The 16,412-nt window shown below is 38.0% G+C and overlaps 1 pseudogene; it reads right to left on the bottom strand.

The window, feature by feature from the left end:
- Positions 1–16,150, bottom strand: part of LOC125343898 — a 56,138-nt pseudogene extending 39,988 nt beyond the window's left edge.
- Between the last annotated feature and the right edge of the window lie 262 nt (positions 16,151–16,412).

Raw genomic sequence — 16,412 nt, 5'->3', positions numbered from 1 at the left:
CAGGAACAAAAGCAAGACAAAGCAACTGTTGAGGGTGGGTTCTAAAATAGGGCCTTAAAGCTATTAACAGAAATATTAGTTCTGAAAAATGAAAAGGGGTAGGCTTTGTTAAGAAAAGAAAAGGCTCTTGAGACTCAAAAGGAAAACTATGAAAGAGGCAGAGCCTAACAATATTTTGAAGATAGAGACATTGACAAAGGGATTGGGGACTATGACGGCAGAGTGGGTGGACAGGAATAGAGTTAGCTGTCTATTTGCTTAGAAAAAATATATGAAGTAATATATGCATAAGATACATCATGAAGAAATTTCTAAACACTGAGTTTTGGCATTTTTATGTTTAAATTTTGTTGCATGCTTTGTTACTCAAACAAGAATATAAAAAAATTGTCCTTTAAAAAAGTATGCTAGAAGCCAGACACTGGTTACTAATATGTTATCTTAGCTATTCAGGAGACTGCGATCTGCAAAGTGGAGGTTTGAGGTATGCGAGCATGAGCACAATCAGAATTTGGCTGTGTAAGTAGGGGTCCACAGAGTCCCACCTGGTGTAGGAAATAGAGCTGACTCCATCTTGATTTGGGAATCATGGTAACAATTGTTAAAATGAAGTTAAATTTTAGGTCAACCTGACCACAAAATTATGCTTCTGTAAATGGTTTGTTTAACTTGTTTGTTGCTCTACCCCCTGCATCAGCCCTCTACATGTGTGCTATGCTTTTTCCTTTATAAACCCAAGCTGAAGGACTGTTAGGGGTCGTATTTTCAGCCCCCTAGTCTGTGCTGTGTTCCTGGCCAGTCAGTTTGTTTTTTGCTTCCCAAATAAATCCATCTTTTTGCTTGAGACTGTCTCTGAGTGGTGGACTCTTGGAGGGATGTGGAATCCTCTCCCTCGAACCCCATAACACCACCATGTTAGCCTCCCCCACCCTCCTCCTCATCCAGATGACATTATAATGAGTTGAAATAGCTGCCCACTCAGAGGGAAGCCTTGAAATGAAGGTCGGTGATCATATTGACACATAGTTGTCCGACAGTACTCCTTTGGCATGGTGACAGGGAGACAGTAAGAGTGTAATTACCAATTCATGCTGCAGTCTTTATCAGCTATTGGCTTTACTACCTAGAAAAATATCCAGAGTCGAAGTCATAAATTACAACTACCATCTATCACCTGCATAAATTAGTTTTTAAAGAGGACATTTTAAAACATACCAAGGGACTGGGGGGCATGGCCCAAGTGGTAGAGGACCTGCCTAGCAAACACAAAGTCCTCCTGAATTTAAACCTTAATACTGCCAAAATAATACACACATACATATAAAGGAAGAAACAAAAGATAATTATTTAAAGTAAATGAAATATTGCTTTATTTTTGAAACTTACTAAATATAGTATAGTATATTTATTTTCCACTCTTTGCCTCTGATTAGTAAGATCTTCGTGTGTGTGTGTGTGTGTGTGTGTGTGTGTGTGTGTGTGTGTGTGCATCTACACCTTGGGGAATGGTTTCAAGAGATGCATTTGTGGTAAAGTGAATCCAGCAAAACTGGACTAAAGATGAAGCTGACGTGCTATGCTATAACAACTGAATAGCATTCAGTCTTTTGTGGAGCTCTGAATCTGCCATCACCCTTCACCCTTCAGCATTATCCCAAACTAAGACCTGGAGCTGTGCCTTTGTGTCCTGCCTCTCAACCAGTCGTTGAGGACAGACAACCTCAGAGGAGATCCCTGAAAGCTTAGGGCAATCTCAGTGAAGGGTACAGATAGGAATAATCAGACATCAGTATTTCCATTGTTGGAGTGTGCATATACCAGCCAGGATAAAGCAGAGCCAGGAAAAACCTCAAAATACATGATAAGCTTAAAATATGTGAAGCAATAGAAGCTACCATCTAGATAATTCTTCAAGTCTCTCTTTTGCAAATGAACATAGTCTCAGTCTCTCGTTGTTGCTCCACTGGCCTGCAGGCTCAGACTACAATTGTGGATAGGATCAACTTGAAAATCTGGGTGTGTGAGACAAGTAATAGACAATGACACTGGAAAGGACCCAGCATCTGTTGTAACCATTAAACAACCCAAATGGTAAAAGGAGATCAGAACAATGGATGATGAAATTCTTCTATATCAATTTTCTCTTTCCTAGGATTAGTGTAAGCACCCCAGATACTGTAAGTTCATCTTTAACAACTGTCCAACATGATGTGGATAGCAAAGTGCTGGCCAGCATTCTTGTGACTCTCATAAGGAATAAAATTGGAATCCAGCTGTGGGAGTATGTGTGGATGGACGTGTCTTTCCTGACTGACCTCCTTTTCATTGTCAATATCAATCAGTCATTTCCAGTGACTAACTTCACAGTGATTTTCTTCAATTACATACTCTAAAAGTATAATCTATAACTTTAAACAGAAATTAAAATGCCAACATCTGTATGAATTCAATTTCTCAAAGTTTTTCTTAATCTATTTTCCCTAATTCTTAAAGAACTATAATGTTCTTTATTGATAAAACAATAATTTGAAATTTCAAATTTATTTTCATTTAACTCTTTGCTTTGTAAAGGTAAAAATCAATATTAGTACAAATAGTAAATGTACACTGCTCCTATTGTTCTTAAGTTATTTCATGCATTGAATTTAGTTATCCTTATTCTCTGAAGACATCTAGGGAGAGACTTTGAGTGGCATCTGTCAGTTGTTTTAATAAGGTCTATTTCTAAATTAAAATGTAATATAATTTTACTGTCATTGTATTTTTCTCAATTGCTTGCATTTTATATAACAAGGATATATTATGTTTAAATATAGTTGAATAAACAAATGATATTAAAACTGTAGGAGAAAATAGAGGAATGAAAATAGTTTCTCCAAACCTTAGTCCACAACAAGAAATTCATCTACTGATTTTCATTAATCCCTTTAGCCTCAAGGTGACAAAGTGGAAACTAGGGCAAGACAGTCCAGAGAAAGTCTGAAACCGGGGTTGTAGGAAGCATGACACTGTGAGCTAAGGCTCTTTTATTTTCTCTTCTTACATCATAGTCTTAATTTATGTGTTTATTCAAAGCAATCCTCTCAAGAAGAATATAAAATAAAATATGGATAGGAAAATAATGGACTCTAAATGAGATGCATGCTGTGGTCAGACACAAGGCTATAGATTAACCAAGTAAAGGAAAAGCAAAGTAGAATTTACTTCATAGAATAAAGATTATATCAACTTTCATTTTCTTCCTCTGCTCTTCAATTTTTGGTGGTTGTTGTTGGACTTTGTTGTTGTTACTGCTTTTTGGTGCTGGGAATTGAACTCAGGGCCATGTATGTGCAAGGCAAGCATTCTGCTACTCAATTATACCTCATTTCTGGTTTTTTTTGCTTTTCCAATTACAAATACTATTTTAGATATTACAGAAAACTGATTAAAAATATGTAAGAGAAGAGTAATTATCATTTTTATCTTCAAGAAAGAACTACTAATAACACTATGGTTTTGTTATAGGTCTTTTCTTACTTTTCCTGAGCATTTTGGTTGGCATTTGAGATCAAACTGTATAGGAAATACTGACACTGCTTTCTCTTCATGATACACTTATGTTTCTTATTAACTCACTATGCTATGAGTTGTATATAATACACATAATACATAATCATAATAGAAACTAGAAAATACTCATTGAACAAAAATAATCTCAGTCATCCAGCTGCTACCCAGATATAAACATGCTTGATATACATACTTCAAAACTTTTACAAGGGTAATGTACAAAACATTCTGAATAGTTTTTGTTATTTTACAAGGGCTCATAAACATTTTAGGTACTTCAATTTTGTACTATCAAAGAACTAAAATACCATAAGAATTAATTTAACAAAATGATTTTTTTCATGCTTGTTGTTTGTCAGTTTCCGATAAAATGATTTACGGTGACTTGATTATACACTAGACATCTCAAGATCACTAAACAATTAATCACAGTTGAATTTGATCATGACCTAAAATTTGAGAACATTTGCTATAACCGTTATCTATTTTTAAATGGTTAATATGAAATTTTTGTGTTTTTTAAATGCCTTAAGAAAAATGTGTTGTTTGAAGACCTCTGTTTAGGTTTTATAAAGGCACTTTTGGGGTTACATAACAATGGACACAAAAATTGAAATCATCTCTAATTCTATTATCCTAAGAAATAATGCATACATTTTCCTTATTCATCCTGTTGTCTATAAACACAACTTCATATAGCTTAAATAAATTGGCCATTCTTGTTTATTCATTCCCTATTAAAATTGTATATGGTTCATAGTTACCCTTTTTAATACATTCACAATATTGCATTGAAATGATGAGTATTTGTTTTACACTGATAAAGTATTGGGAAAAATTAATTGCTTGAAATGTTAAAAAAGAACTACAATAAAAATATTTCATGTATATCTTTGATATATTGAACCTTTATTGACCAATTATTTCCTTAGGAAAAAATGGCCAGAGAGAATGGGATGGAAATGAAATCTTAGAGCAAAACATTAGCTTCCTGCTAAGTCATACTATAATAACAGATTCAAGACTATTTCCAAAATTTTTGGAAAATTATGCAAATAAGGAACTTTACTACTGGTAAAAATAGTTTTAATAGTCTGAAAAGACCCACAAGTAAAATAATCCAGGCTAAAACCAAAACAATAATAGGTGTTAGGTCCTCTCCCTGAGGGCTACATACAGATGCCCCCACCTCATTAAGTCTCCACCCAGTTACCTGGGTAACCTGCAGACCTGGAGGCAGTTACCTCCCCTTTCCCTGAGGTCACATCCTAATCCACCTGGCCACACCCCTTGCCCCTGCCCTAAATAAAGCAGGGCTGGGTGGGGGTGGCTCTCTCTCTCTCCCTTCTCTCTGGCCATGGATCATCTTGGCCACAGGCCAGCAGTTCGGTAATAAACGTTCTCTCCTGCCTGAATACCGCGTGGCGTTCTCCTTTACCGGCTACCTACTTTAAAAACCTAACAATAGGTACTTGATAAAGTATAAAATAGAGCACATCTGTTAAACTGTATTTCCTAAAATTTCTTGAAATTTCCTTTTTTTTTTTTTTTTTTTTTTTGGCCAGTCCTGGGCCTTGGACTCAGGGCCTGAGCACTGTCCCTGGCTTCTTCCCGCTCAAGGCTAGCACTCCGCCACTTGAGCCACAGCGCCGCTTCTGGCCGTTTTTCTGTATATGTGGTGCTGGGGAATCGAACCTAGGGCCTCGTGTATCCGAGGCAGGCACTCTTGCCACTAGGCTATCTCCCCAGCCCCTGAAATTTCCTTATTTGTTTAAATTCTCAGCATAATCTGTCTCGCTGAGATTTTTCTGTCACATTTTCTCTTTTAACTAGATTTAATGTTTCTGGTTACAACCATGTTTTCATTCAAGTTCTATGTGTGTTGTTTTCTTTGCCAGGATTTGGCAATATTTATTGCTTATTTCATAAAGCCTATTAAGGGATTTATTTTTCTTTTATTCTTGTTGATCCTAATTCCTATTTTTTATCTTAATTTCTACATTTTTCTGGATTTTTATATAGAATGTAGTTATTTTTATTCTTCATTATTAATATAAAAACATTCCTAGCAAATTTTTTCTGTCTAAATAGCCTAGTAATAGTGTGGTGTTATTGTGTGTATAATCATTATTTTAATGGCAATGAAATACTGTGTTGTGTAAAAGACTAAGCAAGCTTAACTAGTCTCATTTTTGCTTATAGATTACTTTCATTTTAGTGATTGTAAATATATATTATTTTATTAAAATGCTACTTTTCCTTGACAAAATAGTAGTGGCTCTTGCATGGTGTTTCATCTTCTTTATTGTTTTCTTATGGTGTTTAGATGTGAGAGATGGCATCTTTAGGTTCAAACATTCAAGTCTTACTTTTAACCTGTGTAAACCCCATTATTAATATCTATTGAGATGGGCACTGGTGGCTCACACCTCTAATCCTAGCTACTCAGGAGGCTAAGATCTGAGGATCAAGGTTTGAAGCCAGCTCAGGTGGGAAGGTCTGTGAGACTCTAATCTCCAATTAACCACCAGAAAAAACAGAAGCAGAGCTGTGTCTCATGTAGTAGAGCACTAGCCTTGAGCAGAAAAGCTCGGGGACAGTACTCAGGTCCCTAAGTCAAGCCCCATAACTGATTAAAAAAAATTAGTTATCTTCTTATGTAAAACATAAGAAATTATGTTCTATATTACTGTAAATCTTTTAAAATTCAAAAACATTTACATTCCAATAAAAGCTCAATTGAATATTAAAAACTTCAAAATGTACCTTTAGGTACATGTTCTAATAAGGAATCTAGAATATATCTGTTGATTCTAGAATCTTCTGGAGGTAAGGTAAACCATTATTGTTACAAAAAGAAAAAACCCACTCATATGCTCTTATTAATGTCACAGAAAAAATATTACTACTTCCTTGTGAACTGTGATATTCTCATTAAAATAGATGACAGATATAATTAAGCATGGGTTAAAACCAGTCCCTTTGTGTGGCCATTTCTTTTTTTTTTTTTTTTGCCAGTCCTGGGGCTTGGACTCAGGGCCTGAGCACTGTCCCTGGCTTCTTTTTGCTCAAGGCTAGCACTCTGCCACTTGAGCCACAGCGCCACTTCTGGCCGTTTTCTGTATATGTGGTGCTGGGGAATTGAACCCAGAACCTCATGTATATGAGGCAAGCACTCTTGCCACTAGGCCATATTCCGAGGCCCTGTGTGGCCATTTCTTTAAAACAGTATTGAGTAGTTCTTTTTTGCTTATAGAAACTCTCTGTCATTTTTGCAAATTGTGTTAACTTTACTAACAGGTTATCAAACAGCTTACTTACTAATATGTACCATCATATAGCTAAAGAACTAAACTGAGACTAACAAAATATTTTTGTGGACAAGATGCCCAGATGACTAAAAGAAGACACAGAGACAATAACCCACTAGTAAAAATGCATGTCCTTTTAGAGAATGTTGGGAAAAAAAACCTAAATCTTCATGAACAGGCCTATGAACTTTCCACAGGCTTGCCAATGATCCAAACTGTGACTAATCCCAAAACATTATGTGAAAATAACCAAAACATATAAACTCTAACTGTTTATTCCTCCTCTCAACAAACAGCCCGAGGCTCATTTTATGCTCAATGATTTACACAAATTATTCTATAATAATGACTACTGTATAAAATATCATCAAACTTAGGTCAGACAATGGATTAAACTCCATAAACTTGAATTCTCAGTAAGTATTCAAAATAAAACTACAATTATAATTTTACCAATTTTACCAATATGAAAGGCTAATGCAATAAACTCACAGCCAAATGCTAAGATGCTAAGAAGAAATTTCTAATTGAAAAAAAAACTAAACTATATAGTATCTCTAAAGCATCTAGGAAAAAAAATGTTATATGTCAGAAACTTTATAAATGGCAAGTGTCCATGTTGACCCATCAGTGGCCAGGGTTAGTATGAATGAGTACAGGAGGTACAGTACCCAGGAGATCTTTAAATGTTTTGACGCCTGAACTCAGAAATTGCATCTTTAAAAAGTCAGCAGTTGGACTCTAAATCCCAACAGGAAGTCAAAATCCTTAAAGCAACACCCTCAAAGAAATGGAGGCCAGATAAAATCTTCCTATTGGTGTAGAAAGCCAGATATACTCTTTCTCTATCTTGAATTCTAGGTGAGTAAAAAACAAAAATTCCCACAAGAAATCAAATCCTGAAACTTATACGAACTGAGGTTTAGAGTCCCATTAATTATGAGAATTTGTTTTGATAATTCTAAAAGATACAACAGAAGAATTTTTAAAATTATTTTTACCAATATCATGTGAAGTATCTATATAGGAAGGAAAATGACATTCAAGATGTTCCCAATTTTTTTAAAAAAACTATAAGATGTGAGAGAAAATAATAAACAGATACAATATGTCTATGAGGGTGAGTACAAGAGACAACAATCTGAACAACTAGAAAATATTTTAACTCACAGAACAGATGGAAGCATTGGAATCAAAGAATAAGAAACCTTTTAACAAATTTAAAATTGAACCAAGTAATATTAATGATTAAATGTTCAAGAATAGGATTTGGAGAGTAAGTTATAAGCAAGAGTATAGGTTGTAAATTTCCACACCAGGTCTAATTAAACTACCCAGAAATGTCTGAATGTGAAACTATCTTGACAATGTCATCCAGGAAAGAAGAAGGTGGGTGAGACTTAATGGACAAAACTATTTTCAATTTTTAATTAGGCATACCATATGTGGTAAATGGGAAAAAAAATCTTAATAAAAGTGTTTTAATTTCCAGCATCATCTGCAAAGCATATGATCTTGAATATAAATGAGCCAGGCAACAGTTCTTTAATTTAGTGAACATCATGAATGTATTTGAAATCTCAATAGTAGAAGTAATTGTCTTTAAAACAGGGCATATTATCTTTAAAAGCTTATTAACTATAAAAATAATTCCCAAAGCAGGGACCAATGAGCATACAGGATGAAATAAATATTTGACCTCTCACAGTGAATACTTTGAGGACAATATAGGTTTATATAAATTACCTTAGGAAAGTGTGAAAGGCTTACACTTTTGTAACTCTATGTATGTGTATCAACTAGAAAATATTTCAGTAACCCCTGCTATGAAAGACCAAAAAGAAGTTTCCATTTAAAGTGTCTCAGAAAAATTGCTGTTCAAAAATTATTAATATTTCATTGCCTTAATTAACAGTAGCTATTAAATTAATGACAAAAGAATGACCAAAGGAGTCAAATTGATTCCATAGTCTAGTAATAAACTGAAATTATTTTCATCTGTTGCTGCAAACTCACTTGCTAATACATGAGAGGCTTCCTGGGAGGTAAGGAGTATTTGCTGGAGCTTAAAAGGCTGAGTTTAAATCCTTCCTGTTGTATCACCCTAAGAAAGTTATTTGAACCTCTGTTCTTTCATGTGAAAAAAAGATAATAGTATTTTCAGACTTGTGGTGAGGATTAAGCAGGATAAGCTATGTGGTAGACTTTCTGTAACTCAGACATCTTTGTCTTCAATTAAGTGGTCTGTCATATAACCCTACTGATATGAGGAACAACCAAAGAACTGTTCAGTTCTGACTGTTATAAAAACCAAACATATATATACCCGAATTATATATGGAAGCTGAGTACCTTTAAGAGACAACCCAATTACTTGCTCATGTTGATCAAGAACTCCCCAATCACACTCCTGCAGTTATTGGAGATCTACTCTAAAGAACATCCAACTGGACACATGGATCAAGTCCACAATTCTAGCTACTTGAAAGGTGAAAATGGGAAATCACAGTTTGAGACCAGCCCAAGCAAAAAAGTTTAAGAAACTCCATCTCAGTCAACAGCTGGGTGTTGTGGCACATGCCTGTCATTCTAGCTATTCAGGGAAGGAAGCACACATAGGAGAATTGCAAGACCAGGCTATTCTGAATCCCATCTCAAAAATCACCAAAGTCTGGTAGAGTGTCTGGAGAGGTTAAAAACCTGCCCAGCAAGCAAAAGGCCCTAAGAGCAAACCCCAGTACTACACAAAAAAAAGAAAGAGGAGGAGGAGGAAGAAAAGGAAGCGGAAAAAGAAGACAGCAGGATTAAGAGGAGGTGAATGTGGAAGAGGAGGAAGAGATAGAATGAGGGGAGGAGAAGGATCCTTCTGTCATGGTCATAACACTTCATCCCACCCCATGTCACTAGATAGATACAGCTCAGCAACCAAAAGTCACATAAAGGAAAGCTTTAAGTGAATGATGAGAATGGATTGGGGTAGGGTGACAGTCTCTTCCACTCCTCTCCTTAACTTTGGCTGAGAGGACAGTTTGAATTTGACATTTATCATGCTAACTAGTAAGGAGGAGCTCCTCAGCCTTGGAAAGATGTCTTTATCCAAACAAACCTGGACACCTTTTCCCAACCATAGTACCATCCCTTGTCTCTTAGGAAATGAGCAAGTATAGAATACAGGGAGTTCATACTGACTTGTGCCCTGTGCCCCACTTGCTACAACAGATCTCTAGTTTCCGAGGGCTTTCATTGATAAAACATGAAGTTACTGGGTATTGGCAAGGCTTGTTTACTGAATGCCCACTACGAATTCACATTTAGCACTAAGAGCTCTTACAGTCTTATGCTGTTCAAAGTTCCCAAGAAGCCTGTATGTATGTTTTCCATTTGCCATCAAATGACCAGAGACACTGCATCGTTAAGCAACTTGACAAGATTCCATTTGAAGTCTGGTCTGACTCTAGAATGCTCACCACTATTCTAAGTCTATACAAAGAAAAATGAGTACAACATATTCTCAATCCTTAAAGAGCCTAGTGTTGAGCAAGGTACGTTTATGTTTACAATTCAACAAACTTAATTGAAAAGTACTTCCAATCATATCCATGCAAATTTCTCCATTCTGATAAAGAAAAGCCCCTCCTAGCACATAAGTTCATGACATTTTATAATGTAGTTCTGGAGTAAGCAGGGACATGATCAACAGGGCTACACTAACAGTTACATGAAAATTTCTCAGTCTTCTAAGTTCCATGCCTAGAACCATAAGACTGTGTTTTATAGGGATGGTTTCACCTGCATTACGAAGAAATGCTTGGTCAAACCCCATACAACAAAGAACCAGGTAAATGACAGAGTTGTAGTACAAAAGGAAACACTCACAGAGCTGGCCTCAACCTGGTCCCAGTAATGACTGGAAACCACACAGCAAGATAGAAATCTATAGCAGCTCAGAAAAAATCAAGGTTAGCAAAGCTCTCTAAAGGCCCCAATGCTTAAGCTGCCTGGGTTAAGGGATTTTTTTTTTACAAGAATCACATCATAAAGTCCTTTTCAGGCTCCCATACTCCCTGGCTTTGATGGGTCAGGAGACAATGATCAGATCCCACTGAGATCTCATGGATCTCAGGACAAAGGAACTGGCATGGGTCTCTATCTAATTTGGCATGCAGTCTGAGTCACTGAGATAAATGCACATTTCATCCATCTTGGGACTCTATATTGAAAAGGGGGATTACTCATTTATGGAACAACAACTAAAGGAGCTGATAACCAAAGAAGGAGAAAGGGAAAGGACAAGAAAGTAGAAAACTGACCATGTATAGACAAGAATACAAAAGTAGAGATCTCTTTCAAAGCCTATGTTAATTCTTATCTGACCCAAATCTTCTTAGTCTTCTGACCAAATCATTGCATTCCAACATTTTCACTCCAAAGATCCATAAGATGCACTGCTCCTATTATTGAAGTTTAGGCTTAAATGTGTCTTCTTGTGAGAGGCCTTCCTGGTGCTAACCATTATTTAATAGTAGGATTCTACCACCTTCATCATCTACCCAGAGAGAGATTATCACTGTTTATGATGCTACTTATTTTTTTTAATTGTCTCTTATCTTTTAAACTGAAAAGTCTGAATAAAAATAGAGACATTGTTTTTTGGTCACTGATCTAGGTATGCAACAGATTTGTGTTAAATGGTCTGTTGTGAGAACACAAGAGTAAATGGGTCACAATATTGGTACCCAAGTCCAGGGCTTCCCTAGCTGCCTGTAGCTGACAACCAGCAAGGCATCTGCAGTGAAAAGGTGAAAGTACAAAGAGCTCTCAGAAAGAAGCTCAGGTAAAGTCCCTAGATTAGTTCTTCTACTCTACAAAGTGAAATTGCACAGCATATCGCAGTAACAAGTTTTAATATTCTCATCCCTTGGACAGCTGTGACTTGAGAAAAAAAAGTATAGAATTAATGTGAAAATACTTTGGTTATATATAAGGTGTCAAGTGAACTAACCCTTCCACAGATTCCTTCAGGCTGGTTCCAGGAAGACCTGACAGAGCCTGGATGAAAGTTCCCAGAAGTACAGTCATCCAATTTGATTGAAACATGGGTTCTCAATTCCCTATCCCTAAGGATTGTTGAGAGGGGTGAGCAAGAATTTGCACATGAGCCCCTCACATCTTAGCCATGGCAGTGTACTCAGCCACGACAGACACAAAGCCCTCAAGGAAATTCTAACCTTTGAACCCTGACCTTTCCTAAGCTCCAGTATGGGTTGCTTAATATATCCAGTGGCACCACCATATGGCTAATTAGATAGAGGAGTCTGTGTCTTTAGCATTGCCTTGAATGTATTAAAGTGTTCTATTTGTGCCCTTTCCTTTTCTTAATTCCCTATAATATAAAGATGCTACATAATTCAACATGGCTTTTCACAAGGAAGTTATCATCTCATTGATAATGAAGAGACTTGGGTTTTGAAGTGTTAAATGACCTAGGCTCTGTCACACAGCTAAATGATCAAGCTGGGCCAATTCAGAAGCTCAGTCTTCCGAATTGAGATTCAGAGCAATTTCAATTCCACCAATAAGCTTACCTGAGGAACTAAAATGGCTTCAACCAAGAACAATTATAATATCATTGGTGGCAGTTTATCTAGAAGATTTCAGTAAAGGTAAGAAAGTATAGATGGCTGTAGATTTCAGACCTGATTTTTAGCAAAGGTTGAGGGTGGTTGATTTTTTCTTATTGTTGCTGCTACAACCAAATTTACTACCTTCCTGATAACAGGAATGTGTGTGGTAAGAATTTAGAAAGCAAACTAACAGAGAACTGCGTGCAAAGGCAAATAAATGAACAGCAAAACATATTATTTTTATTTAAGATCTAATTTTTGAGAGAGAGAAGGACGTCTTGGAAGCCAGGAGCTTCTATAAACAAAGATGAGTCCAAATAGTAAGTTCATAAAAGTGGAGGAAATCTGGTAAAAGAATGCCTGAGTTTGATCTTGGCATCTGCCACTACCAGTAGGTTATTGAACTTCCTTAAGGCTAAGCTGTTCCTCTGTAAAGAGAGGAGATAAAGTATGCAATCTCACACATGTGTGTCAGTGTATCCATACACAAATATATTCATATGTCTACACCATCTAAAATATTTTGAGCCCTGTTATCTATTACCGGCACAACTACAATCACTTGAACTAGACTGAATTCATAAATGGAAGGCTCTTTTCTCTTTCATGCCTCCTCTTAGGCTGACCCTGTACAAATCACTTAACTTCTTAGAGTTCCAGTAAACAAAGACAATGGTAGCATTCCTACCAATTTCACGAAGTCTTTAAGAAGATCAAGTGGGATAAAATAGTAGAGTGTTTTGCAAACAGAAATTCACCATTCTTTGATCACCACTTTTTAAAATATATATTCTAACTAAGCATATTAAAATGTGAGTTGAATAACTGAGGATTTCAAGCTAAAATCAACCCCAGCCCTTAGCTGGATAGAAAATGTGTATCTGTTTTTGTAAGAATGGAGGAGGCAGGCTGGGAATATGGCCTAGTGGCAAGAGTGCTTGCCTCATATACCTGAAGCCCTGGGTTCGATTCCCCAGCACCACATATATAGAAAATGGCCAGAAGTGGGGCTGTGGCTCGAGGCACAGTGTTAGCCTTGAGCAAAAAGAAGCCAGGGACAGTGCTCAGGCCCTGAGTCCAAGGCCCAGGACTGGGGAAAAAAAAAAAGAATGGAGGAGGTGCTAGATATCCTTCATTTACTATATCTTTATTTCCTCATTTATAAATGATGGTATATGCTGGGGTCTTGATTTACAGTAGACAAGGCAGGCTGAGGGCATTCCTGTATACCTGTGTATGTACTTTTAGCTGTCTGTAGGAAGCCAGGACTTCAAGTTGGAACACACAGGAAATGACATTTTGTCCAGCTCCCCTCTTCACCATCGCGCATATCCCACCCCATCCCGCCAGGCGGAAAAGCTGGAGTGCAACCCAGTGTGCAAACCTTGGGGGTGCGTAGTCACGAGACACCCCTCCTCCCCTCTGTCCCCTAAAGAACAACACAGGATGCAAGTGTGGGCAATCTTGGGGTGAGCTTCTGGAACTCCCACCAGGTTTACTCAGGGGCCTCTGATTTGCCTGGCACCATCTAGTTTGGTTGCAAAAGTCCTCTCATTACCATGAGAATGGTCATCAGGGCCAGTGGGTGTCATGGTCTCCTCTGGCCAGCTCCTGAAGCCTGGGCACATCAGTGTAGAAAGATGATGGCCTTGAACTGTAAGTTCCCTGGTGGTGACTTTAGTGAGGAATGTTATTTTGTTAAAGGAGACTTTTGAAAAGATCAAGCAAAAGACTGACAAGTTCTCAGAGTTAGTTAACATGAATGACATAGAACATATCCTGGGCACAAGCCAGAAAAGTTCCATTCAGAACATAACCCCAATTGTGGTCAATTACAAGGAAGGAGGAACAAGTGGAGGAAGTAGTTAGTGCTAGTGAACCGGTTTGGAGTAGCCAGTCAGAGGCTAAAATAAATATATATACATATATACAACTGGCAGAAAAAAGGAAAATGGACAGGTAACTATTCCTCTTGATCTCCCGGCTCTGATTAGTTTTGGAAGAGCAAGACAAGGCGACTCCGTTTAGGATGTGATATCATTCTCCTATTACTCCTCTCCATATTCCTGTTTCCTGGACTGGCTGAATCCCAGGAGTTTAGGCGCTTGTTGCTGGGATGGCATGTTTCCATCTGCATTCACGAGGTTTGAACTCAGGGCCTGAGCACTGTCCCTGAGTACTTCTGCTCGAGGCTAGTGCTCTACCATTTGAGCCACGGTGCCGCTTTCAGCCTTTTGCTGGTTTTCTTGAGCCAAGCTTCCAGTCTGGCTCTTTGCTGGTTAATTGGGAGATGGAGATTTAGAGAGATTTTCTTTTGCCCGGGCTGGCTTTGAACTGCATTTCAAGGAGTTTTAGTCATAAGCCCTTTTTTTTATATATACAATTAGCAATGAGGAAAGCACCAGGAATAGAGCCCATCTGTAACTTGTTGAGAACTGACCAAAACTCACTTGTCAAAGTTTTGCTGTAACACTTAGAGAACATGAGATCTATGTGCCATCAATTTAAATCATACCATTTGATCTTACCAGCAGGTGGAAAAGAGCACAAATTAATAATAATTAAGAGGGAAAAATTTAGGATAATGTAAAAGTCTCAGGTTTAGCAGTGGTTGTGTCTTCCATCCCAAATTAGCAGGCTTCATGCCATGCGTGATGGAGTCAGGCAGGAGAGATGAGCTGGATCTGGGTGAGGCTGTAGTAAGATCTCAGAGACATGTCCAGCAAGATTGCCTGTAAAATTCTACACAGACTGGTTAAAGACATTTAAAATCCCCAGCATTTCCTGGTTGGTTGTTCTGGGTATTCTCTGGCTTTTGGAGGCTGATGCCCTTCTGGTTCAAGCAGGGTAAAAGGATTTTTCTAATCACAAAATCCATACGGCTAGCTCACATTTTTTAACCCATATTCTGTGAAGCAAAACGTTAATTTTGGATGAGGAAAATTTAGGTTAATAGTCACACTTGTATAAAACGATTTTGATTCCTCAATCTTAAGAGTTTATGAGAGCACAGGAGAGAAAAATGGAAAAGTAAAATCTTAATTTATACCAAAGAATTGTCAGGATCAGATGTACACTTGACTTTTAACACACTGGTTTTACATCTTAGACACATTTGCTTGTACCCAAACATGACCAGTTTGGGTTTAAAACCTGTTTTTGTTTTGTTATTAAGTTTTACCAACAGACAGACATAGACATACAGACATACAATGTGCATAAACTTTGAGTGCTCTTAAAATTGTTTTTTTGATCGGCCATATAAGTTTTCTGGAATTCCAGTGGCAAATGATATTATTTTGCCCATAATAGAACCACATGGTCAGATAAAAAGGCAAGAGAAACCTTTTCTAGGAGGTAAAAACTTTCACAGTTTATCTAGCAAAGAAATGAAAAAAACAGTTTTGTTTTTTATTTGAAAAAAAAAACAGTTTGGAGACAAGACATGAATAAAACACAGACACATGGCGTGGCTTAACACAGCAAGATATCTTTAAGCCCCTGCCCAGCCTCCAGGAATTTGGCACCTGGGGCTGTTTGTGGGGAGGGAGAGGCGCTACCGGTCTCTGGCCCCACAAACCCTGCAGCTTCTGCTCCACCCCTGCGGCCCGCCTTACTGGCTGCCCTGAGCGCTGCCGGTGGGCCACCCCTAAAACCACGCATGCGAAGCCGCTGCACTCCGGGCCACCGCTGCACTCCGGGCCGCCGCCGCCGCCACCACCACCACCACCACCACCACCACCACCACCACCACCACCACCACCACCACCACCGGCGCCGCCGCCGGGCCTCAGAAGCAGAAAAAGAGGGGGGGGGCTGGCGCAAGGGCAAGCTGCTCTGCGCCAGCGGCTCGGGAATGGTGCTGTCCACATGCCGCCGCTGGCGCCCGCCCCGCGACACATTCGCAAATAGGGACCTGGAAACC

Source organism: Perognathus longimembris, chromosome 2 (assembly GCF_023159225.1).
Source record: "Perognathus longimembris pacificus isolate PPM17 chromosome 2, ASM2315922v1, whole genome shotgun sequence".
Taxonomy (NCBI): domain Eukaryota; kingdom Metazoa; phylum Chordata; class Mammalia; order Rodentia; family Heteromyidae; genus Perognathus; species Perognathus longimembris.
This window is presented reverse-complemented; position numbering and strand designations above follow the sequence as displayed.